Source organism: Pleurodeles waltl, chromosome 2_2 (genome assembly GCF_031143425.1).
Source record: "Pleurodeles waltl isolate 20211129_DDA chromosome 2_2, aPleWal1.hap1.20221129, whole genome shotgun sequence".
In the NCBI taxonomy this organism is placed as follows: domain Eukaryota; kingdom Metazoa; phylum Chordata; class Amphibia; order Caudata; family Salamandridae; genus Pleurodeles; species Pleurodeles waltl.
The window spans coordinates 1,188,056,797-1,188,082,492 of record NC_090439.1 but is presented as its reverse complement, the minus strand read 5'-3'; the positions used below and the strand labels follow the sequence as shown (position 1 = coordinate 1,188,082,492).

Genomic DNA, 25,696 nt, shown 5'->3' with positions numbered 1-25,696 from the left:
ATCCACCATTGATTCCTATGGTGCGTAATTATGCACAAAAAGACTATTTTCATTAAAACTTCAAAAATGTGTATGTCGAAAAGTACTTAACCAATTTCGATAATCTTGGCCTTAAAAATTACATAAAAACCTGAAGTATTTTTATAAATTGATATCGAGTTATTCCTTTGAGTGTGTGAGTTGCAAGATTGATGCTGTGAGTACAAAAATGCTTTGCACTTCTCCAAGATTGGCCTAACTGTTCGACCAAGCTACCTTAAAAATTAGAGCATTGGGTGATCTAGTTTGTACCCCTCTTAACCAATGTGTGGTTGCCCGGACCCCCTTTGCACACTACATAGACGGCCATTCTCCTATAGATGGCAGCATTGACATGGAGCTCAGGACATCAGGGGCACCAGGGAGCAGACAAGGCAGGCACCAGCTAGGCAGCCATTGGGCCTGTGGTGGGGAGATGTAGCAGATCCTGGCCCATCCTCTGGACCAACCACACAGGTACCACAGGCTCAGACACCAACCCCAAGAGAGCCATCTGTGATAGAGCAACAGGCACTGAATGACCTTGCCAAACTCAAACAGCATTTTACGCACATTGAACAGCAAGATGGGAATGATGATGGGGATGATAAACACTTTACAGCATATTACTGCCCAGATCTTGGCCTCCCTTTTACTTCCTGCTCTTCCCCTGTTTTTACTATGTAGTTTTATAGATTTGTATATTAGTTAGTATAGCTTAGGTTAGTTATTAGCATAGGGATAGGCTATATTAGTTTAGTAGTAATATAATAATTGTTAATATTTTATTGCTGTTTTGTTGTTAGGTGGGGACATAGGTGGGTAGGTTGTTAAGAGGGGTTGATGTTTAGTATATGTTGAAAAAAACATTTTTTTAAATACAAAAAAATATACTTGCATAGCTTTCAATGAGTAGTTAGTTTGTGTGTAGGTATAATTTATGTTGTTAGTGTGTGAAAATGTGTCTTAAGGGGGTTGGGGGTTAATGTTTTACATGTCTGTTGAAGGATACGTGTAGAGTAGTAAAGGTTAGTTAGATCAAGGTATTTTTTAGTTAAATTAGTGTTGTTCGCATAGGTTTGTTAGCATAGGTTGGATCAGGAATATTGTAAATAGGATAAGTAAGCTAAGGTACTGTAGATAGGTTCAGATTTTATAGGTTGTATCTAGATATGAATAACGTGGGGGCAATTTAAGAGCCCCTAGCGCCACTGCAGTGTTTTTTTTTTTTTGTGACGCTCTGGAGGCGCTAAGCAGCACTTCGTATTTACAAGGCGGAGTAACGCCACTGTTTTGTACTTTCATTTTTATCCCTTAAAACAACTGGGGTAAATGTGTTATAATCTTGGTTGTTATGGTACGCTATCCACTGCAGATCTCCTTGCAGAGTAAACACAAGGTTCTCAGAAAAGTGAACTGTTACTGCATTGTGATGTAGGGCTCTTTAGAGAGGTGTGTCCTTAGATCATCCTGAGCAGGGCTTGTGAGGTCCTGATGGATACAGGAATGTTGCTTCAGATCCTGGGTGCACTACTGTCTCCAGTTTGATGGTATGAGATTGGGCCTCAAAACTAGGTTACAGAGTAGTATACAAAGTCAGTATAAAAATGTACAATATAATATACCATTTCATGTTGCAATACAATTCCTTCCTCAGACAGGGGCATTCATATTCCTAAAGAAGGTGAGTTCAGTCCAAAATAGTTTAGACCATGTCACAGGAAAAACATGTGTGGATTGGCATCCCTACTAGGGTTGATGATCTACTTAGAGGGTGTTTAGGGGGACAGGTGGGATCACTACTGGGTTCACCTTAACAGCGACAAGTAAACAACAAACTCCTTAGTTTATCTATACCCTTCATTTTTTCCCCCACAACAAGTTACCAAACAATAAAAAAATGTACACTCGAGCGTCAGGAGGCAATGCATATAGTTCAGCTTTTTCAGTTTCTGAGCTAGCATAGCTGTGAATGGAGATGCTCTGAGTTTTATGGAGGTGATGGAGCCTTAAAAAGAAGGGGAAGCAGGATCCTAAATAGACAATAAGACAAAGACTATGCCTGTATTGCTTTCCTATTCTGTGAGTTGAAATAAAAATGTAAATCTCAAATTATTCAAGAAAATCACCATCACAATCAATTGTACATGTGTTATACAAAAACGTTTTATGAGAATATGAATGGTACAATAGAAGTGGATACATAAAAAATCTTTTACAATACATTTCTTTGGTGTTCTTTTGCAGTTTATCATGCTCAAAATAAGCTGACTATGCCAAATAAATAATTTGGCCCAAATTTAAGAAGGCTTAGCGCCACAGTAGTGTCATTTTTTTAAGCTAATATGGCGTTAGGCTTGAAAAATTGATGTGCCATATCTACAAAGTGGCACAATGCATGCCTTGTGCTACTTTGCGGCTCTTTGCACCACATTATGCATGCACCATGCATAATGTATGCAAAGGGGGCGTTCTGGCGCAAGGAGGCCCGCAAAAATGGCGCAGGAAAATCTACAAGATTTAATTGTATCATTTTTGCCATAATTTTTAACGCCTGCTGAAAGCAGGTGTTAAAAAGACACATCCATTGTAATCCATGGGTCTCCTTGTACTTTGCTCCACTAGCATCACCATTTTTGATGCTAGTGGAGCAAAGCACCACAATAGTGTCAAAAATGTTGAAACTATTGTTCCTAATAGTGCCATGGTGCGTCGCATAACAAATATGGCGCACACATGGTGGCGTTAGGAGGGCACAGGGCGGTGCAAGTAAAGTGGTGCAGCGCAACTTTTCTTAAATTCAGCCATTAATTTGTAATTATTGGTGCAAAGACAGGAAATGAGAGACAGTCCTCAAGGTGAGAGAGTTGATGTGAGTGAGGGAGAAAAGAGGTGAAATTTTATACGAGGTACATTTGTTCCTTGAAGGTATCCTGTAAAAGACCATGGCCTATATTTATAATTTTTAGCGCCTCATTTGCGTTGCTTTTTTAAGCAAAAACGGCACAAACTTACAAAATACAATTGTATTTTGCAAGTTTGCACTGCTTTTGCATCAAAAAACGACACAAATGCGGCGCTAAAAAAGTATAAATATGGGCCCATATGCGACTTTCAGGAGCAGAAAGTAATGACACTAAGGCCCATATTTATACTTTTTGACGCAAACCAGCCCCGGCGCTGGTTTGCGTCAAAAGATTTACCGCTGGCTAACGCCATTCCTACGCACCATGCGGGCGCCTTATTTAAGGATTGACGTTAGCCGGCACTGCGGGCTGGTCAGAGTAAAAAAAAATTACTCTAACCAGGCAGCGCCGGTGTAGGGAAAAATGGGGGTTGTTTGTCAAAAAATGGTGCAAGTCAGGTTAGAGTAAAAAATCATGGCTCTAACCGGACTTGCGCCATTTCTTGACACACAACCCACATTGAAATGACTCCTGTCTTAGCAAAGACAGGACCCATGCCCCTTTGCCCAATTGCCATGCCCAGGGGACTACTGTCCCCTGGGCATGGCCATTGGGCACAGTGGCATGTAGGGGGACCCAAGTTAGGTCCCCCATGCCACTTTAAAAAAATATTATACTTACCTCAACTTACCTCGACTTACCTGGGATGGGTGCCCCCATCCATGGGTGTCCTCCAGTGGTGGGTGAGAGTGTCAGGGGTGTCCCCGGGGAAAGGGAAGGGCACCTCTGGACTGCTTCCATGGTCAGAGACCATGGAAGTGAGCCCATAGGCCCCTTAGCACCTGCCCTCATACAGGCGTTAAAAAACGGCCCACATCAGGCTGTGCGCTATTTTTTAAGGCCCACCCCGTCCTGTGCGTCAAAATGACTCGGGAGTATAAATAAGATGCACAGGCCTTAAAGTCATTTTTTGGACGGGAACGCCTACCTTGCATGTCATTAACGCAATGCGGTTTCCCGCATCCAGAAAATGACACCCACAGAGGAATTTTGACGTTCGCGGAGTCGGGCGTCATAGTATAAATATGGTGTTAGCTTTGTGCCGCATTTGCGCCAAAATTTTATATATATATATATATATAAATATGCCCCAGACTTTTTAAGGCCAGTAAGTAGTTCTCTGTTTGCCTTGTAGGAGAAGAATGGCAGCGCAAGCCTCCAAGAAGGCTAGAGTGACTTGTAACATTCACTACTTCATTCATTATAAATAATGCTCTGCTGCCATCTAGTGGAGAACTTTAGAGGTTTTATGCACTTACAGAAACCTCCCATTTCTGTTTAGATGTTAAACAGTGATTATTTCTTCAAATTGAAAATCAAAAACCTTTGGTGCGTGGTGCCCCTGGCTACTTTTGACAGATCACCAGTGTGCCACTGTGCACAGATTGGAAACCACCGACTTAGAGCATCCTCAAACATGATTGTACAATGTAAGAGGCACTCTTGCTGTGAATTGACACACAGCCCAAAACAGGTATTCCCATACTGTTGCTCTGTGTGTGTGTGTGTGTGTGTGTGTATGCATGTTTAAGTTGTGCTACACTTATTACACGGATGATCATGTCAAAGAACTGTCAGCATGCAAGGGGGTTTTGGCTTTCAGAATGATGCCAACCACTTGCAAACTCACCTTTGCACCATTTGTTTGTCACATCAGTGTTGCCTGCTGCCTAGTATCCATGGAGGTGCTCCCCACCTGTGCTGTAACTTCATTCAGTCTTGCCATTGACTGAATGCTAATTGTTGCACTTCATGCATGTGACCTTGAGTAACTACTTTCTGGTTTAGATGCATATTGGGTTCACATTAATTATTCTCCTTGGAGTGTGTAGATTTGTCCATGTCTTTATGAAATGCAATTCCCTTTAGGTGGTAGGTAGTGGCTTTAGGATCAGAACATCCACCAAGGTCTACTCAGTCCAATTATCAACAGACCTACAACATGTGTAGGAGAGGAGTATTCCAGTGAGGAGGAGATCCATTAGAGAAAGGAGACCACATTGACAGTCCACAAATGGGTAAGAGCAACAGGTGGGCAATCACAGAGTAGACAGTGATATATGGCTAGGACAATAGCATGCTACTCAACACAGATCAAATGGGAAACTGGGCAACAGCCACAGACAAATATTACTGGGAAATGCTCAGTCTGAGAGTGGGAAAATCCATTTCTTCGTCCTCTGATGTGTGGTGTGCCTCCCCTGAGGGTGGTGGTGTTTATGCATGAGACATCTGAGACACATACACATCAGGGGCTGAATGTGTGGCTCTGTTGTCCCCAGCAGCATATGCCTGTGCTCAGGAAAGGCAGCACAGCATTGAGAGGAGCCTGCTTGCTTGTCATTGTGGAAGGCACCCGTTGCTGTATTATAGGAGTCCTTCTTCCACTTCATGCATTGTAGGCTCTTACATATGGCCCCTAGCTGGGTGGCAACCTCACTGGTGTCACGTTAGCAGGGCTGTTATTATTTCTTCTGCCTCATTACACAAGCAATGGCATCCATGGACTGTTCCAATCTCTGGAGTGGAGTGTAGGTGCCTCTAATTGCATCAAACATGTCCTTATTGGGACTCAGGCACCTACAGTGACCCTCTAGGGTACCAGAAATGGTCTCCATCCTCGACCACACCCCATCCAACATTTGCTCCTGGACTCCTACCACTTGGCATTTAAATACAACCTGTGGGTCCTCAGAGTTCACTGCTGACCAGGGATTTGCTGATGGCATAGGTTGGATTGTGGGCAGTTCCTCTGGAGACCTGATGACACTGTCAGCCCCTCCCATTTCCAGAGAAGGTGAGACAACGTAATCCAGGATTTGCTGGAAGGTGTCATTGTCCATGGGGAGCAGGATATCATTGACAGCAGCTTGGTCTTCCTGGACAGGCAGCTGGTCAAGAGGAGTTGTTTCACCCTCGGCAACAAAATGTATATATGTTAGTGGTGTTCAGTGATAGAGGTTGATAGTAGTTATCTGGCTGACATACAGTATTCAAACTCATTCACTTTCAACTCAACATTGATGTGTGGTACCTACGTGACTTGTATGTACTGAGGGGAAGTGGCAATGTATTTGCATGTCAGATGGCAGCATATGTGCATTGTTCACATGCCGCTGTATGACAGGGATGTTTGCCACACATTATAACAGTTACACAGCTTGCTGGCCTGCCCTGCCAGCTCGGACATGTTGAGTTGAGGTACACATCCAGCATGGTGATTGCCACTTCTTTTCATGATGGCTATGTCTAATTTTTTCATGCATTCACAGCAATAGTGTGCACATTGCACAAACATTGTCCCAGGTCACTAGTGTACCTAGCATTTCCTGTGGCCACAACTCAGGCCACAGCTCCTGTAAAAGTGAACAGTGTTTGTTGATGTATTCAATTTGATCTTGTTGTCAGCCTTACACATGCTGCATCATGTCAGAATGCCTTGTTGTGCTGTCTGGCATGCACATAATGCATTTGTGTGTGCAAGGTTTATGTTGATGATGCCTCCACACTGCTCCACACAGCTAGCAACCTGCTACACTGAGGAAATATGCAGGGACATGTACTTGCCATGGGTATACTATATGACTAAACAGTGGTCAGTATGTGCAAACTCTGAGGGGACATACCCAGTGACACTAGGTAGACAGCTAGCACTGACGATCAGCCCGTTTCATTGTGGCCAGAGTTGGTTATTTGCTGAGTATCACACATTGTTAGACTTATCCCAACTCACTTGAACGTGTACATGATTCCTCTGGTAATCCTCATTTTAGCTCAGTGACTCAACCTACTGTCACACACAGATGGAAGCCTGACTATACATTGACACACATGTGACACCAAAGCCTACATAAACATTCACCAATTTCAATTCCCTAATATGGCTGCATGTATTTGTAATCAGGCTGAACACCACACACATGCTGGCATTTTTTATAATGCATGACATGTACCTAGCCTGGTTTGCCACACAACTTTACCCATACTTCACAGCACAAAACCATCACAAATCCATGTCCATAGTTACAGCAACCTAGCTCATCCTGTCACTTCTAAATTCACTGTTTGCCATCCTCCGGCTTTGACATCTGTATTGTGGTGAGATGTTTCTTTCATCCCCTTCCTGGCACGTGCTACATCTTCCCCCTGGTTTTCAAAATGCAAGGTAGACTCAAGGATCATTAGGGAAAGAGGGTATCGATATATCATAAGGAACAGAGGTCCCCAACCAACAATATTTTACATAATGCGCTGGGAATAAAGGATACCTAGGAAGCGCTCAATCAACGAATTAAATTCACATTTATTAGGGAATAAAGTAAAAATAGGTAAGTAGAGGTGCCAACCTTTACAGGGCACATTATAGAAGTATGGAAAATGACACAGCCACAGTTGAGTGACACAACACAACAGGTAATCCAAGTCACAGCTTCTACGCCCTTCCTAGATTGACATAAAGTTAATGGTGTTATAAATCAACAATGTTTCAATCCACTTGGCAATAGGTGATCATCATCAGGACTAAAGAATGCTCGCCCGAGGTAAACTAAACTCATGAAATTGAAAGCACCTAGGGAAATAAAAAAATAAAAAGAAGACAAAGTAAAAGATTAGGGCCAAAAGGAAAGAAAGGAGTAAAAAAAGGAGAGAGAAATATAAACACATTGAAATGCAGTAAGGAATGGAAATAATTGTACTTGGTGAGCAAAAGCCATGCAATAAATCCTCTGTGCAGTGATCACTGTGAAAGCAGGCTACAGCTCAAGTGAGGTGTCTGTTGAGCCAATCAAATAAAAAGTGTGAGATGGAATCATTTGTGCAATCCACCCACCATGCACAAAATCTATTAAATAACTGACAAAAACATAAACCTGACAGTGAGTATCAATGCAGGGGTCGGCATCCCAAGACATTGGCATACTATTTACTATAAGGTTGGTTGTGGACATCCGTTCCTTATAATACATCTTCCTCCTATTGCACATCACATGTTAGTTGTAGTACACCTGTGTCCTCTTCTATGTCTTCCTTCCCAGATGCAACAGACTTGTGATAATATCAAGCATGGCGATGAGGGTGTATAGCTACCTTGGAGTGCACACACCACTTCTCACCTCCTTGCTATGCAGTGTTCCCCTTTCAAACACAGTAATAATTCAATGTGCTCAACCACACTTACCTGAACTAACACTACCAGGGGACAACCTGTCTCACACACCATTTATTGTTTGACCATTTGTTACCATACTTTTTGAGAGCATGGACAGGAAGACTAGCTCAAGCTCCTGCCCCCAGCAGTGGGGGCAGGGCACCTGGAGTTGCAGCAGTGCCTGATGCATGTGTACCTGATTGACATTGCACTGCATGCGTCCCACAGGAAGCCATTTCATTCTCAGTGACAGGGAGAGTGTAAGCATTTATTGCCAAACAGATTCCTCTTTCATTGTATGAAATGGGGACCAGAATGTCTCCCATCACACAGCATGCCTTGACACTGTTTGCCTGCAAAGATCTACCTGCATGTGTTCCAAGTAAGAACAGGATTATAGTAACATAAAGGCTTCAAAAAAACAACAGTATATACAAAGTCAGCATACTAATCATTCATGGTCAGCAGGGATGAGCGCCGGTAAACTCCGCTAGGCAGTAGTCTCTGGAGTTTTTGCTGAACTTTGTGCTCCAGGCAGAGTGGAGTCTTCCACCCACCACTAGTGATTTCATACCTTGGGAAGTCTCCTCTGTTGTTGGCTTGATGGATTTGTGGGGTGTCTGAGAGGGAGAGAGAAGCTGATCAGAGATGTCTGGTCGGTGGTGGAAGGTCAGGCTTTTGTTGTCTTATAAGTGCAGCATCTTGAACTGGTATCTCTTATGAATCAGGAGCCAGTGTAGTTCTTGAGATGGGGTGTGATGTGGGTCCTTCTTGGGAGGTTGAGTATGCAACTTGCTGTACATTTCTGCTCCATGAGGTTTGTAAATATGCCCTGTAGGAAAGTACCATCTTTCTTGACATGGTTAACCCCGGTTTTCTACCTGATGTCTGTGTGTTTGACTGTGTTCACTGGGATCCTGCTAACCAGGACCCCAGCGATTATGCTCTCTCCCTTCGAACTTGGTTTCTTGAACCATTTCCATCTCACATTTGACATACTGTTGCTTTCATGTAAGTCCCTACTATATGGTGCCTAGGTACCCAGGGCATTGGGGTACCAGGGGATCCCCAGGGGCTGCAGCATGTATTATGCCACCCATGGGGAGCCCTTGCGAACTGTTTCTACAGGCCTGCCAATGCAGCCTGCGGGAAAGGGTGCATGCATCCTTTTCACTACAGGTCCTCCTAGCCCAGGGGACAGGGTGCAAGTACCTGTGTGTGAGGGCACCCCCACACTAGCAGAGGCACCCACAAATTCCAGTTCCATTTTCCTGGACTACATGAGCGTGGGGATGCCATTTTATGTGTGTACTGGACATAGGTCACTACCTATGTCCAGCTACATAATAGTAACTCCGGACCTAGGCATGTTTGGTATCAAACATGTCAGAATCAAACCCCAATACTATTTCTAATATTGAAAGTATGGTTCCATGCACTCTGGGAGCTCCTTAGAGGACTTCCAGCATTGTTCCTATCAGCCTTCTGGGCTTTTCTGGGCAGGCCAAGCTGCTGCCACCCTTCAGACAGGTTTCTGCCCCGCTGCAGCTTGAACACCTGAAGCCTAGAAAGGCAGAACAAAGGATTTCCTCTGGGAGAGGGGGTAACACCCTCTCCCTTTGGAAATAGGTGTTACATGGCTTGAGAGGGGTAGCCTCCCCAAGCCACTGGTGTGCTTTGAAAGGCACATTTGGTACCCTCCATGCATAAACCAGTCTACAACTATTCAGGGACCCCCAGTCCCTGCTCTGGCGCAAAAGTGGACAATAGAAAGGGGAGTGACCACTCCCCTGTCCATCATCACCCCAGGGGTGGTGCCCAGAGCTCCTCTAGAGGGTCCCTGGTTTCTGTGATCTTGAATCCAAGGTTGGCAGGGACCTCTGGGAGCATCTGAGTGGCCAGGTCAGGAAGGTGACTTCAGAGCCCCTTCTTGACCAATTCCAAACCCCCTTTCAGGGCTATTTAGGGTCTCTCTCTTGGGTGGGTGTATAGATTCGGCTTGCAAGATTCCAGCAGGACTCCTCTGCAACCTCTACTTTGACTTCTAGCCACCAGAATTGAAACTGGGCCCTCCAGGAACCAACAATCTGCATCCACGATCAAGACTCTGCTTACAACCCTGTTTCCACTGCTCCTTCCAGCTTTTTCTATGGCTCCTTCCAGCTTCTGCAACATTTCCCTGGCTGTGCATCCTCTGAGGGTTTCAAGTATTCAGTCTGCACGAGTAGGAAGAAGAAATTTCCCTTGGAGTGAAGGAGTCACTCCCTGCATCTGCAGTCATTCTCAGGACCAACTGCAATGACAACCGGTGGTATGGATCTCCTCTCATCCTGAGCCGCATGGATCCTGCATCACAGGTGGTGGTCCGAAGTAGTTCTCTTGGTCCTCTCTGCTAGCTGTCCAACTTTGGTGGAGGTAAGCCCTTGCCTTCCCATGCAGAGCAGTACCAAGGCTTGTTGGCATCTCCTCCAAGGGATCTTCAGCCTCTGCGTATCCTCAGCCCCGAGCACTCATTCCTGCAATGCACAGCCCTCTGTGTGTTTCTCCTGTGGTGTTGGACCCTTCTCCAATCGTGCTACATGGGCTCCTCTGTGACTCCTGGTTCCTCGTCAAGTGGGTCTCCTGTGGAGGCTTTTTCTTCTTCTGTGGACTCCCTGCCTTGCTGAGGGTCCCCCTAGAGCTCCCCCCATGAGTTGAGTGCTCCTGGACTGTGCTCGTCCCCGTCAGCTCCACTTTTGCTTCACCACAACTTCTGCCTTTGCCAAGGCTTGTTAGTGGCTTTTCCACACCACTAACCAACTGCAATCATCCATCCAGCGTTGGACGCCAACTGCATCCTTCAAGAAGTCTTCACCTGCTCCAGGGCTGCATTCCTGACCGTCATTGTCCTACCATCAACCAACTCCAACAAACCCTCACTGGACTCTTCTGTGACTTCTGGACTTAGTCCCCTTATTCCACAGGTCTTCCTCTTCGGGAATCTACTTCTGATTTCTTTCAGTCTTCTATGGGTCTTGCATTTCCTTCTTTTCGTTCCTTTTGGATGGTTCAGGGAAAATCCAGTAACTTACTCCTTTCTTCCTGGTTGCTGGGGGGCACTGTGGTACTTACCTTCGGGATTTCCTAGTACCCCCAGCTCCCCTCTACACATTCCTCTTACCTAGGTAGGGGTCCTACATTCACATCCCATTTTTTAGTGTAAGGTTTGGGCTCCCCCTAGGGTCACTACTGCTTATTGCTATTGCACTGTTTTATATTGCTATTTATTTATCTACCTCCTATTGGAGGGTTGCCTCTCTAGTCTTTCTCTAGTCTTTCATGTGTGTGAGTACTGTGTGACTACAGTGGTATTGCATGAGCCTTGCATGTCTCCTAAATAAGCCTTGGCTGCTCATCCACAGCTACCTCTAGAGAGCCTGGCTTCTAGACGCTGTTTACACTACACTAATAGGGGATACCTGGGGCTGGTATAAGATGTAGGTACCTTAGGTACCCACCACACACCAGGCCAGCTTCCTACATGCCCCATAGCATGCGACTGTTGGTCAAGGCTCTTTTTCATACAGCTGTCTCTCTAAACAAAGCTCAGCTTGAAGACTCTAAGCACATATCATGTACTGATTGGCTAAGTCTTTTCTACATGCTAGTGTGTAGGAAAGTAGCCTCTTTCTAGCATGGTTACTCCCACTTTTTGCCTGCTTGTCAGTGCGTTTGATTGTGTCTACTGGGATCCTGATAAGTATTTATGCTCTCTCCCTTAAATTATGGTTATAGGATACTGGTAATACAGTATTCTGCCGACAATTGGCATACTGGTGCCCCTTTATAAGTCCCTAGTACATGGTACTTAGGTACCCAGGGCATTGGGGTTTCAAGGGATCACTATGGGCTGCAGCATTTCTTTTGCCACCCATACGGAGCCCAGCCAAAGCCTTCTACAGTACTGCCATTGCATACTGTGTAAAATGGTGCATGCACCCTTTCACTGCCATTTACACTGCACGAGGTCACTTATAAGTCACCCATTTTGCAGGCCTTCCAGCCCTGAAGGCTGGGTGCAGAGTACCTGTGTGTGAGGGCACCCCTGCACTAGCAGAGGTGCCCGGCGACTTCTCGGGGAATTTTCCCAGACTTCATGAGTGTGGGGATGTCATTTTATGTGTGCACTGGACATAGGTCACCACCACGTCCAGCTTCACAATGGTAACTCCGAATATGGCCATGTTTAGTATTAAACATGTTGGAATCATACCCCAAGGCTTTTGCAAGCATTGTTTGTATGATTCCATGCACTCTGGGTGCTACTTAGAGGACCCCCAATATTGGCATTACAACCTTCTGAGGTTCTCCAGGCAGACTCAGCTACTGCCACCTCACAGACAGGTTTCTGCCCTCCTGTTGCTCAAGCAGCTTGAGCCCAGGAAGGCAGAACAAAGGATTTCCTTTGGGAGAGGGGTGTTACACATTCTCCCCTTGAAAATAGGTGTTACAGGCATGGGAGGGTAGCCTATTTAGGGTCTCTCTCTTTGGGTGTTTTTTTCAGATTTGGATTGGAAGACTCCAGCAGGAATCCTCTGCATCCTTTACTTCACCTTCTTACCGAAGAAACTGCATCTGGACCCTCCAAAAGCTCTACAACTGCATCAAAGAAGCAATGATAACTTCTGCAACATTGCATCTTCAGTTCCTGCCAGCAACTGCAACTGTTTCCCGGTTGTGCATCCTCAGAGGACAGCCATTCTTCAGCCACTTCCATGCTTCAACAGCCACCCTTCTACAGTGATGACTGGTGGCTTTGATACCCTCTCCTGATGAAGTGCATCTTTGTCCCCATGCTGTGGGACACCTGTGCACGCTGCCTGGTCTTCTGAGCCCCCACTGACTCTCCCTCCTGAGTAGATTCCACCAATACCCTTCTGGTCCTGGGCAGTGCCATTTTCCACTAACCGCAAGCTTTGCGTGTGCCAAGGCTTGTTGGCAGAATCCAGTGACGCAAACCAGGCTGCAATCATCCATTCGGCGTGTGACATCATCTGCAACAACCAAGAACTCACATCCATCTTCTTGGGTGCAATACTGACTGTTCTTCTTCATCTGTGGTTCTTCTTTTGCTCCTTCATCCGGGTTAGCAGGGGCTCCTATTCTCCCTGGACTCTTCAGCGCTTCTTGGGCTTTGCTCCCCTTCTTCCACAGGTCTTCAGGTCCAGGAATCCATTGTTGGAGTCTTGCAGTCTCTTCTGGTTCTTGCATAATCTTCTTTGTCGTGTTCTTGTGTGTTCTAGGAAACTTACTGTGATGTACTCCTGCTTTCCTGGGCTCTGGGGTGGGTTCTATTACTTACCTTTGGTGTTTTCTAATACTCCCAGCACCCCTCAACACCTTGCCTAGGTGAGAAACCGACTTTCACATTCCACTTTCTTAGTATATGGTTTGTGTTCCCCCTAGGCCCATTTCTAACTATTGTGATTCTCACTAATTGAACTGTTTTCTAACTGTTTTTATAGTTATTTCTGCTTACTAGTGTATATACGTTGTGTATTGCTTACCTCCTAAGGGAGCGTAGTCTCTATGGTATTTTTTGTCAATTGTGTCACCAAAATAAAGTACCTTTATTTTTGTAACACTGATTATTTTCTTTCATCTGTATGAGCACTGTGGCCCATATTTATACTTTTTGACGCTAAACTGCGCTAACGCAGTTTAGCGTAAAAAAATTTAGCGCCGTCTAACGCCATTCTGAAGCGCCATGCAGGCGCCGTATTTATGGAATGGCGTTAGCCGGCGCTAGCAGACCGGCGCTGCCTGGTGTGCGTGGAAAAAAACCACGTAGACCAGGCAGCGCCGGCGTAGGGGGAAAATGGCGTTAGGGCGTCTTAAAATGGGGCAAGTCAGGTTGAGGCAAAAAAATCGCCTCAACCCGATTTGCGCCATTATTTTCGACGCCCAGACGCCATTTAAATGACTCCTGTCTTAGTAAAGACAGGAGTCATGCCCCCTTGCCCAATGGCCATGCACAGGGGACTTATGTCCCCTGGGCATGGTCATTGGGCATAGTGGCATGCAGGGGGGCACAAATAAGGCCCCCCTATGCCACCCAAAAAAAAAAAAAAATGTCAAAAATTATACTTACCTGAACTTACCTGAATGTCCCTGGGGTGGGTCCCTCCATCCTTGGGTGTCCTCCTGGGGTGGGCAGGGGTGGCAGGGGGGGTCCCTGGGGGCAGGGGAGGGCACCTGTGGGCTCATTTTGAGCCCACAGGCCCCTTAACGCCTACCCTGGCCCAGGCGTTAAATAGTGGTGCAAATGCGGGGTTTTTTGACCCGCCACCTCCCGGGCGTGATTTTTGCCCGGGAGTATAAATACGACGCATTTGCGTCGCCGTCATTTTTTTAGACGGGAACGCCTTCCTTGCATCTCATTAACGCAAGGAAGGCGTTCACGCAAAAAAATTACGCTATTTGCCCATACTTTGGCGCTAGACGCGTCTAACGCCAAAGTATAAATATGGCGTTAGTTTTGCGCCGAATTTGCGTCGAAAAAAACGACGCTAATTCGGCGCAAACGGAGTATAAATACGGGCCTGTGTGACTACAGTGGTATTGCATGAGCTTTCCATGTCTCCTAGTTAGGCCTTGGCTGCTCATCCACACTACCCCTATTTTTAAAAGTCTTACTAAGCATGCAGGAAGCTGGCTCTGTGTACACTATACCAAAATGAGGTATAGCATGCGCAGAGTCCAGGGGTTCCCCACAGGCTTAACAGAGGCTAAAGTAGATAATCCTAATGTTCTCTTTGGTTGTAGTGTGGTTGAGCAGTTAGGCTTATCAGAGGATAGTGCAAAGCATTTCTTGTGTACACTCAGTCAGGAAATGAGGCCAATGTTTTTTTTATAGCAAAAGTATATGTTGTTACTTTATTACTAGAATCAAAAGATCTTTGTTACAGTTAAGTTCAGTTGTAAGTAGGTATCGAACATATGTGTCAAATGTGCTTTGTTTGGATTTTGCAGATAAAGCAGTTTACAATTAAGTAACACTGCAATTTTAAAAGCTGACACACTGCAATTTTGTTTAGGAATCAATGCAGTCCTAGGGGAGGAAAAGACTTAACACATTTAACAGGTAAGCACTCAATTTACAATCCCTGTCCACAGGTCAAAGTTCAAGTTTACACCAAAAGTTCACCACTAGCAACAGAGGGCCGGCTGGGTGCAGAGGTCAAAGTTGGCGTTGGGTTTTCAGTGGAATCCTTTGAGGACTGGGGGTGCTCGGTAGAAAACTAATTGCAGGTAAATACTCGTGGTTTCAGGACACAGGTGCGGGGGGTTTGGGGCAGCACCCGAGGGGGGACACAGGTCAACACCACAAACACCCTCGTTGACACAGGGGCGGCAGGGTGCAGGGTGTAAACACAACTCAGGACACCCAATGCTTCTCAGTGGTGGGAACCTGGGGGTCATAAAGGTGCTGCAGACTGGGTCCAGGGTACCAGTTCTGGATAAACTAAAGGCTGGACAAGTAGGAGAGGTTCCCACTGGATTTTGCTGGGCCATCGGTTGTATTCCCCAAGGCCAGCAGGCTGCAGATGCAGGGGTACCTTTGGGTGTTGAGAATCTTCGTCGGATCCGGTTGCAGTCAGGGCATCCTCTGGATTCAGGCTGCAGGCGTCATTGTGGTGGCCAGTAGGGGTCAACTGTAGGAGGCTGGACTGGCTTGTAGAGAGTACCTAGGGGTACTTGCACCTTGCGCCAGGCCCAGTTATCCCTTATTAGTGTATAGGGTGTCTAGCAGCATAGGCTGATAGATAATGGTAGCTTAGCAGAGCAGCTTAGGCTGAACTAGGAGACGAGTAAAGCTCCTACAGTACCACTCAGTGTCATATGCACAATATCATAAGAAAACACAATACACAGTTATACTAAAAATAAAGGTACTTTATTTTTATGACAATATGCCAAAGTATCTCAGAGTGTACCCTCAGCAAATATACACAAGATATATGTACACAATACCAAAAATATGCAGTATAGTCTTAGAAAACAGTGCAAACAATGTATAGTTACAATAGGATGCAATGGGGACACATAGGGATAGGGGCAACACAAACCATATACTCCCAAAGTGGAATGCGAACCACGAATGGACCCCAAACCTATGTGACCTTGTAGAGGGTCGCTGGTACTATTAGAAAATAGTAAGGGTTCGAAAAATAGCCCACCCCAAGACCCTGAAAAGTGAGTGCAATGTGCACTAAAGTTCCCCAAAGGACATAGTAGTCGTGATAGGGGAATTCTGCAGGAAAGACACAAACCAGCAATGCAAAAACGATGGATTTCCAGTCGAGGGTACCTGTGGAACAAGGGGACCAAGTCCAAAAGTCACAAGCAAGTCGGAGATGGGCAGATGCCCAGGAAATGCCAGCTGTGGGTGCAAAGAAGCTGCTACTGGACAGTAGAAGCTTAGGTTTCTGCAGGAACGACAAGGGCTAGAGACTTCCCCTTTCGAGGACGGATCCCACACGCCGTGGAGAGTCGTGCAGAAGTGTTTTCCCGCCGAAAGACCACCAACAAGCCTTGCTAGCTGCAAATCGTGCGGTAAGGGTTTTTGGATGCTGCTGTGGCCCAGGAGGGACCAGGATGTCGCCAATTGCGTCTGGGGACAGAGGGGATGTCGAGCAAGACAAGGAGCCTCTCAGCAGCAGGCAGCACCCGCAGAAGTGCCAGAAACAGGCACTACGAGGATGCATGAAATGGTGCTCACCCGAAGTTGCACAAAGGAGTCCCACGTCGCCGGAGACCAACTTAGAAAGTCGTGCAATGCAGGTTAGAGTGCCGTGGACCCAGGCTGGACTGTGCACAAAGGATTTCCGCCAGAAGTGCACGGAGGCCGGAGTAGCTGCAAAAGACGCGGTTCCCAGCAATGCAGTCTGGCGTGGGGAGGCAAGGACTTACCTCCACCAACCTTGGACTGAAGAGTCACTGGACTGTGGGAGTCACTTGGACAGAGTTGCTGGATTCAAGGGACCTCGCTCTTCGTGCTGAGAGGAGACCCAGGGGACCGGTGATTCAGTTCTTTGGTGCCTGCGGTTGCAGGGGGACGATTCCGTCGACCCACGGGAGATTTCTTCGGAGCTTCTAGTGCAGAGAGGAGGCAGACTACCCCCACAGCATGCACCACCAGGAAAACAGTCGAGAAGGCGGCAGGATCAGCGTTACAGAGTTGCAGTAGTCGTCTTAGCTACTTTGTTGCAGTTTTGCAGGCTTCCAGCGCGGTCAGCAGTCGATTCCTTGGCAGAAGGTGAAGAGAGAGATGCAGAGGAACTCAGATGAGCTCTTGCATTCGTTATCTAAAGTTTCCCCAGAGACAGAGACCCTAAATAGCCAGAAAAGAGGGTTTGGCTACCTGGGAGTGAGGATAGGCTAGCAACACCTGAAGGAGCCTATCAGAAGGAGTCTCTGACGTCACCTGGTGGCACTGGCCACTCAGAGCAGTCCAGTGTGCCAGCAGCACCTCTGTTTCCAAGATGGAAGAGGTCTGGAGCACACTGGAGGAGCTCTGGACACCTCCCAGGGGAGGTGCAGGTCAGGGGAGTGGTCACTCCCCTTTCCTTTGTCCAGTTTCGCGCCAGAGCAGGGCTAAGGGGTCCCTGAACCGGTGTAGACTGGCTTATGCAGAAATGGGCACCAAATGTGACCATGAAAGCATTTCCAGAGGCTGGGGGAGACTACTCCTCCCCTGCCTTCACACCATTTTCCACAGGGAGAGGGTGTAACACCCTCTCTCAGAGGAAGTCCTTTGTTCTGCCATCCTGGGACAAGCCTGGCTTGACCCCAGGAGGGCAGAAACCTGTCTGAGGGGTTGGCAGCAGCAGCAGCTGCAGTGAAACCCCAGGAAAGGCAGTTTGGCAGTACCAGGGTCTGTGCTACAGATCACTGGGATCATGGGATTGTGCCAACTATGCCAGGATGACATAGAGGGGGAAATTCCATGATCATAGACATGTTACATGGCCATATTCGGAGTTACCATTGTGAAGCTACATATAGGTAGTGACCTATATGTAGTGCACGCGTGTAATGGTGTCCCCGTACTCACAAAGTCCGGGGAATTGGCCCTGAACAATGTGGGGGCACCTTGGCTAGTGCCAGGGTGCCCTCACACTAAGTAACTTTGCACCTAACCTTTTCGAGGTAAAGGTTAGACATATAGGTGACTTATAAGTTACTTAAATGCAGTGTAAAATGGCTGTGAAATAACGTGGACGCTATTTCACTCAGGCTGCAGTGGCAGGCCTGTGTAAGAATTGTCAGAGCTCCCTATGGGTGGCAAAAGAAATGCTGCAGCCCATAGGGATCTCCTGGAACCCCAATACCCTGGGTACCTCAGTACCATATACTAGGGAATTATAAGGGTGTTCCAGTAAGCCAATGTAAATTGGTAAAATTGGTCTTTAGCCTGTTCGTGACAATTTGAAAGAAATGAGAGAGCATAACCACTGAGGTTCTGATTAGCAGAGCCTCAGTGAGACAGTTAGTCACTACACAGGTAACACATTCAGGCACACTTATGAGCACTGGGGCCCTGGCTGGCAGGGTCCCAGCGACACATACAACTAAAACAACATACATACAGTGAAAAATGGGGGTAAGATGCCAGGCAAGATGGTACTTTCCTACACAACCCCCCCCAAACGAAGGACAATAAGACTAGCCATGACCTGATGAGTCTTCATTGTCCAAGTGGAAATATCTGGAGAGTCCATCTGCATTGGAGTGGCTATCCCAGGTCTATGTTCCACTGTATAGTCCATTCCCTGTAGGGATATGGACCACCTCAATAATTTAGGATTTTCACCTTTCATTTGTTTTAGCCAAAGTAGAGGTTTGTGGTCTGTTTGAACAATGAAGTGAGTGCCAAACAGGTATGGCCTCAACTTCTTCAGAGCCCAGACCACAGCAAAGGCCTCCCTCTCTATGGCAGACCAACGCTTTTCTCTAGGGGTCAACCTCCAACTAATAAAAGCAACAGGTTGATCCTGGCCCTCAGAATTAAGTTGTGATAGGACTGCCCCTACTCCTAATTCAGATGCATCAGTTTGGACATAGAATTTTTTAGAGTAACAAGGGCTTTTTAGGACAGGTGCAGAGCACATGGCCTGCTTCAGCTCCTCAAAAGCTTTCTGACAGTTTGCTGTCCATAATACCTTTTTAGGCATTTTCTTGGATGTGAGATCATTAAGAGGGTCTGCAATGGAGCCATAGTTCTTAATGAACCTCCTGTAATACCCAGTGAGGCCTACGAAGGCTCTCACCTGAGTCTGAGTAGTAGGGGGAACCCAATCTATAATAGTTTGGATTTTCCCCTGAAGTGGTGCAATCTGTTCCCCACCAACAAGGTGTCCCAGATAAACCACCTTCCCCTGCCTTATCTGGCACTTTGAAGCCTTGATAGTGAGGCCTGCCTTTTGCAGGGCCTCCAAAACTTTCCATAGGTGGACCAGGTGATCATCCCAGCTGGAGCTAAAGACAGCTATATCGTCCAAATATGCTGCACTGAAAGCTTCCAGCCCTTGCAGGACTGTGTTCACCAACCTCTGAAAAGTGGCAGGTGCATTTTTTAATCCAAAAGGCATTACTGTGAACTGGTAATGTCCTCCAATGGTTGAAAATGCAGTTTTAGGTTTAGCATCTTCTGATAATTTGATCTGCCAATACCCTGCAGTCAAATCCAAAGTGCTTAGATACTTGGCAGATGCCAGTGTATCTATGAGCTCATCTGCCCTGGGTATAGGGTGAGCATCAGTATTGGTTACGTGGTTGAGACCTCTGTAGTCTACACAAAACCGCATTTCTTTCTTTCCATCCTTGGAATGAGGTTTTGGTACAAGTACCACAGGAGAAGCCCATGGACTTTCAGAGTGCTCAACCACTCCCAGTTCTAACATTTTCTGCCCCTCTTGCTTTATGCAGTTCCTGACATGGTCAGGCTGCCTATAGATCTTACTTTTGACAGGCAAGCTGTCTCCAGTATCTATAGTGTGCTCACACCAAGAAGTGGTACCTGGCACAGTAGAGAAGAGTTCAGAAAACTGACCCAGGAGATTTATGCAATGGTCTTTCTGCTCAGCAGTAAGACAATCAGCCAAAACCACACCTTCCACTAGAGCATCTTGTTCTGTGGAAGAGAAGAGATCAGGTAGAGGATCACTGTCTTCTTCCTGTCCCTCATCAGTTGCCATGAGCAGGGTGAGATCAGCCCTGTCATAGTAGGGTTTAAGGCGATTGACATGGAGCAAACTAAGGGGACTCCTGGCAGTGCCTAAGTCAACTAAGTAGGTGACTTCACCCTTTTTCTCAACAATTGTGTGGGGTCCACTCCATTTATCTTGGAGTGCTCTTGGGGCCACAGGCTCCAAGACCCACACTTTCTGCCCTGGTTTGTACTGAACCAAAACAGCCTTCTGGTCATGCCATTGCTTTTGGAGCTCTTGACTGGCCTGAAGGTTTTTACTGGCCTTTTTCATATACTCAGCCATCCTTGATCTGAGGCCAAGTACATAATCCACAATATCTTGCTTTGGAGCTTTTAAAGGTTGTTCCCAACCCTCCTTGACAAGTGTTAGTGGACCCCTAACATGGTGTCCAAAGAGGAGTTCAAAGGGGTTGAAGCCCACTCCTTTCTGGGGTACCTCCCTGTAGGCAAAAAGGAGGCATGGTAACAGGATATCCCATCTCCTGCGGAATTTTTCAGGGAGACCCATAATCATGCCTTTGAGAGTTTTGTTAAATCTCTCCACCAGTCCATTTGTTTGTGGATGATAGGGTATAGTGAACTTGTAAGTCACACCACACTCCTTCCACATGGCCTTTAAGTATGCAGACATGAAATTGCTTCCCCTGTCTGATACTACTTCCTTTGGGAAGCCCACCCTAGAAAATATTCCCAGGAGGGCCTTTGCCACTGCAGGTGCTGTAGTGGTCCTTAAAGGAATTGCTTCAGGATATCTTGTGGCATGGTCCACTACCACCAAGATAAACCTATTGCCTGAAGCAGTAGGAGGGTCAAGGGGGCCAACTATGTCAACCCCTACCCTTTCAAAGGGAACCCCAACCACAGGCAGTGGAATAAGGGGTGCCTTTGGGGTGCCACCTGTTTTGCCACTGGCTTGACAGGTTTCACAGGACTTACAAAATTCCTTTGTCTCCTCAGACATCCTAGGCCAATGAAACAAGGGAACAAGTCTGTCCCAAGTTTTCATTTGTCCCAGATGTCCAGCTAGGGGAATGTCGTGGGCTAGAGTTATGAGGAACTTTCTGTACTCCTGAGGAATCACTAACCTTCTGGCAGTTCCAGGTTTAGGATCCCTTGCTTCAGTGTACAAGAGGTTGTCCTCCCAGTAAACTCTGTGAGAGTCACTGACATCCCCATTAGCCTGTTTGACAGCTTGCTGTCTTAGACCCTCTAGTGTGGGACAGGTTTGCTCCTCCCTGGCAGGCCTCCCTTCACCCAAAAGCTCAGCAGTGTCTGCTTCCAGCTCCTCTGGTGTAGGTTCTGCACAGGGTGGAAATTCTTCTTCCTCAGAAGTAGAATCCACTGTAGAGGGAGGGATGGTAGGAAGTGCTTTACTTCTACTAGCCCTAGCTTTAGGGAGCACTTGGTCCATTGTTCCAGGATCCAAGCTTCCCTGTCCTTTTTGCTTTTTGGCCTGAACCCTGGTTAAAGCAAAAATATGCCCTGGGATGCCCAGCATTGCTGCATGGGCCTCCAACTCCACATCTGACCAAGCTGATGTCTCCAAATAATTTCCTAGTAGACAGTCTACAGGTAAATCTGTGGCTACCACAACTTCCTTTGGACCAGTAGCCCCCCCCCCAGTTGAGATTTACAACAGCCATGGGGTGGCTAAGTGTGTTGTTGTGAGCATCGGTTACTTGGTACTGGTGACCAAGTAGGTGTTGTTCAGGGTGGACCAGTTTTTCTATGACCATAGTCACACTGGCACCAGTGTCCCTGTAGGCCTGAACCTCAACACCATTTATTAGGGGTAGCTGCTTGTACTTATCCATATTAAGGGGACAAGCAACTAAGGTGGCTAAATCAATAGCCTCCTCAGAGACTAACACAGCCTCTGTGGTCTCCCTAACAAGACCAACCCCAACTAAGTTACCAAAAGTGAGCCCAGCTACTCCCTTGGATTGGCTATTAGTAGGTTTGCTCCCACCATCACTGCTATTAGTAGGGACACTAGGTGTAGCAGTAGGGGTTGTAGTGGTAGGAGGCTTGGTGCTTTTCTTTGGACAACTGGGATCTGTTGTCCAATGGCCTTTTATTTTATATAAATAGCACCATGGTTTCTTTTCCTTGTTTTGATTAGAAGAGGATTTGGGCCCACCACCCCCACCAGAGTGTTTTTGTGGGCCTGATGAAGACTCATTTTTAGATTGTTCCCCACCCTTGTCAGAAGACTTACCATCCTTCTTCTTGTTGCCATCTTTGTCACCCCCTGTATGAACTTTTCTGTTCACCCTTGTTCTGACCCATTTGTCTGCCTTCTTTCCCAATTCTTGGGGAGAGGTCAGATCAGAGTCCACCAAGTACTGGTGCAACAAATCAGACACACAATTATTAAGAATATGCTCTCTCAGGATCAAGTTATACAAGCTGTCATAATCAGTAACTTTACTGCCATGTAACCACCCCTCCAAGGCCTTCACTGAATGGTCAATGAAATCAACCCAGTCTTGTGAAGACTCCTTTTTGGTCTCTCTGAACTTTATCCTGTATTGTTCAGTGGTTAAGCCATAACCATCCAGGAGTGCATTCTTAAGAACTTTGTAATCATTAGCTTCATTTTCTTTCACAGTAAGGAGCCTATCCCTACCTTTTCCACTAAATGATAGCCATAGGATAGCAGCCCACTGCCTTTGAGGGACATCCTGTACAGCACAGGCCCTCTCAAGTGCAGCAAACCACTTGTTAATGTCATCCCCCTCCTTATAAGGGGGAACTATCTTGTGCAGATTCCTAGAATCATGCTCTTTTGCAGGATGACTATTGGGAATACTGCTGCTGCCACCATGGGTTTCTAAACCCAGTTTCTGTCTCTCCTTCTCTACTTCTAAAGTCTGTCTCTCCAAATCCAGCTGTTGCTTCTTGAGCTTCAGTCTGGTTTGTTCCACTCTCAATGTATTGAGCTCCCTTTCTAACAATCTGTCATCAGGGTGGGTGGGAGGGACATGTTTTGAAACAGAAGTATGATGAGAATGGACAGAAGGAGACCTGTCCCTTACAGAGGGCACCCTAACAGCTTGGTTAACAGAAACATCACTTCTACTGTGGTGAGAATGAATGCTCTTGCTATGATGTGAGACAACACCATCTGTATGATGTGACTCAACCTCAGTACCAACTATGCTAGACTGTCTAGTAATGGGCAGGCTAGGAAGTTTCTTTCCTGAATCTTTTCCTTGGGGAGTCCCAGGATCAGATTGGGAACCATTAGCTACTTTTTCAACAGATGGGGCACTTTTGGCCTTATCTTGTTCTCTAAGCATGTTAAGTAACAATTCCAAGGAAGGCTTCTTCCCTACACTCAAACCTCTTTCTATACAGAGACTCCTTGCTCCTTTCCAGCTAAGGTGGTCATATGCAAGTTTGGACAGATCAACATTTTGGCCTGTGCCAGACATTTTAGAATGAGTTTAAGTGACAGAAAAAGTGAGAAAAAGTTTTTCAGAACTTTTAGAAAGACAGAAAAAAAAAACTTTTTAAACTTTTAAGAACTTTTTAGAAAGTTTAGAAGTACTTTTCAGCACTTAGAAAAGAGTGAAAAGAGGAAATGCAAAAACTTTTTAGTTATGTGTACACACACTGAACTTGTTTTGTATATTTTTCTCTTATGAAAAGTACAATGACAAGAGTGGTAAGTAGTCTCAAAGCACTTATCCCACCGCTGCACAACCAATGTAGGAGGCTGGACTGGCTTGTAGTGAGTACCTATGGGTACTTGCACCTTGCACCAGGCCCAGTTATCCCTTATTAGTGTATAGGGTGTCTAGCAGCATAGGCTGATAGATAATGGTAGCTTAGCAGAGCAGCTTAGGCTGAACTAGGAGACGAGTGAAGCTCCTACAGTACCACTCAGTGTCATATGCACAATATCATAAGAAAACACAATACACAGTTATACTAAAAATAAAGGTACTTTATTTTTATGACAATACGCCAAAGTATCTCAGAGTGTACCCTCAGTATGAGGATAGCAAATATACACAAGATATATGTACACAATACCAAAAATATGCTGTATAGTCTTAGAAAACAGTGCACACAATGTATAGTTACAATAGGATGCAATGGGGACACATAGGGATAGGGGCAACACAAACCATATACTCCCAAAGTGGAATGCGAACCACGAATGGACCCCAAACCTATGTGACCTTGTAGAGGGTCGCTGGGACTATTAGAAAATAGTAAGGGTTAGAAAAATAGCCCACCCCAAGAACCTGAAAAGTGAGTGCAAAGTGCTCTAAAGTTCCCCAAAGGACATAGTAGTCGTGATAGGGGAATTCTGCAGGAAAGACACAAACCAGCAATGCAACAACGATGGATTTCCAGTCGAGGGTACCTGTGGAACAAGGGGACCAAGTCCAAAAGTCACAAGTAAGTCGGAGATGGGCAGATGCCTAGGAAATGCCAGCTGTGGGTGCAAAGAAGCTGCTACTGGACAGTAGAAGCTTAGGTTTCTGCAGGAACGACAAGGGCTAGAGACTTCCCCTTTGGAGGATGGATGCCTCACGCCGTGGAAAGTCGTGCAGAAGTGTTTTCCCGCCGAAAGACCGCCAACAAGCCTTGCTAGCTGCAAATCGTGCGGTAAGAATTTTTGGATGCTGCTGTGGCCCAGGAGGGACCAGGATGTCGCCAATTGCGTCAGCGGACAGAGGGGACACCGAGCAAGACAAAGAGCCCTCTCAGCAGCAGGCAGCACCCGCAGAAGTGCCAGAAACAGGCACTACGAGGATGCATGAAACGGTACTCACCCGAAGTTGCACAAAGGAGTCCCACGTCGCCGGAACCAACTTAGAAAGTCGTGCAATGCAGGTTAGAGTGCCGTGGACCCAGGCTGGACTGTGCACAAAGGATTTCCGCCGGAAGTGCACGGAGGCCGGAGTAGCTGCAAAAGTCACGGTTCCCAGCAATGCAGTCTGGCGTGGGGAGGCAAGGACTTACCTCCACCAAACTTGGACTGAAGAGTCACTGGACTGTGGGAGTCACTTGGACAGAGTTGCTGGATTCAAGGGACCTCGCTCGTCGTGCTGAGAGAAGACCCAGGGGACCGGTGATGCAGTTCTTTGGTGCCTGCGGTTGCAGGGGGACGATTCCGTCGACCCACGGGAGATTTCTTCAGAGCTTCTAGTGCAGAGAGGAGGCAGACTACCCTATCAGCATGCACCACCAGGAAAACAGTCGAGAAGGCGGCAGGATCAGCGTTACAGAGTTGCAGTAGTCGTTTTAGCTACTTTGTTGCAATTTTGCAGGCTTCCAGCGCGGTCAGCAGTC

General features: G+C 46.5%; 1 protein-coding gene across 1 annotated transcript in view; it reads right to left on the bottom strand.

Annotated features, from left to right (window-relative positions):
- The window catches only part of LOC138283061 (uncharacterized), a 339,327-nt gene that overhangs the window by 82,177 nt on the left and 231,454 nt on the right, over positions 1-25,696 (bottom strand). The gene's annotated exons all lie outside the window — the stretch shown is intronic.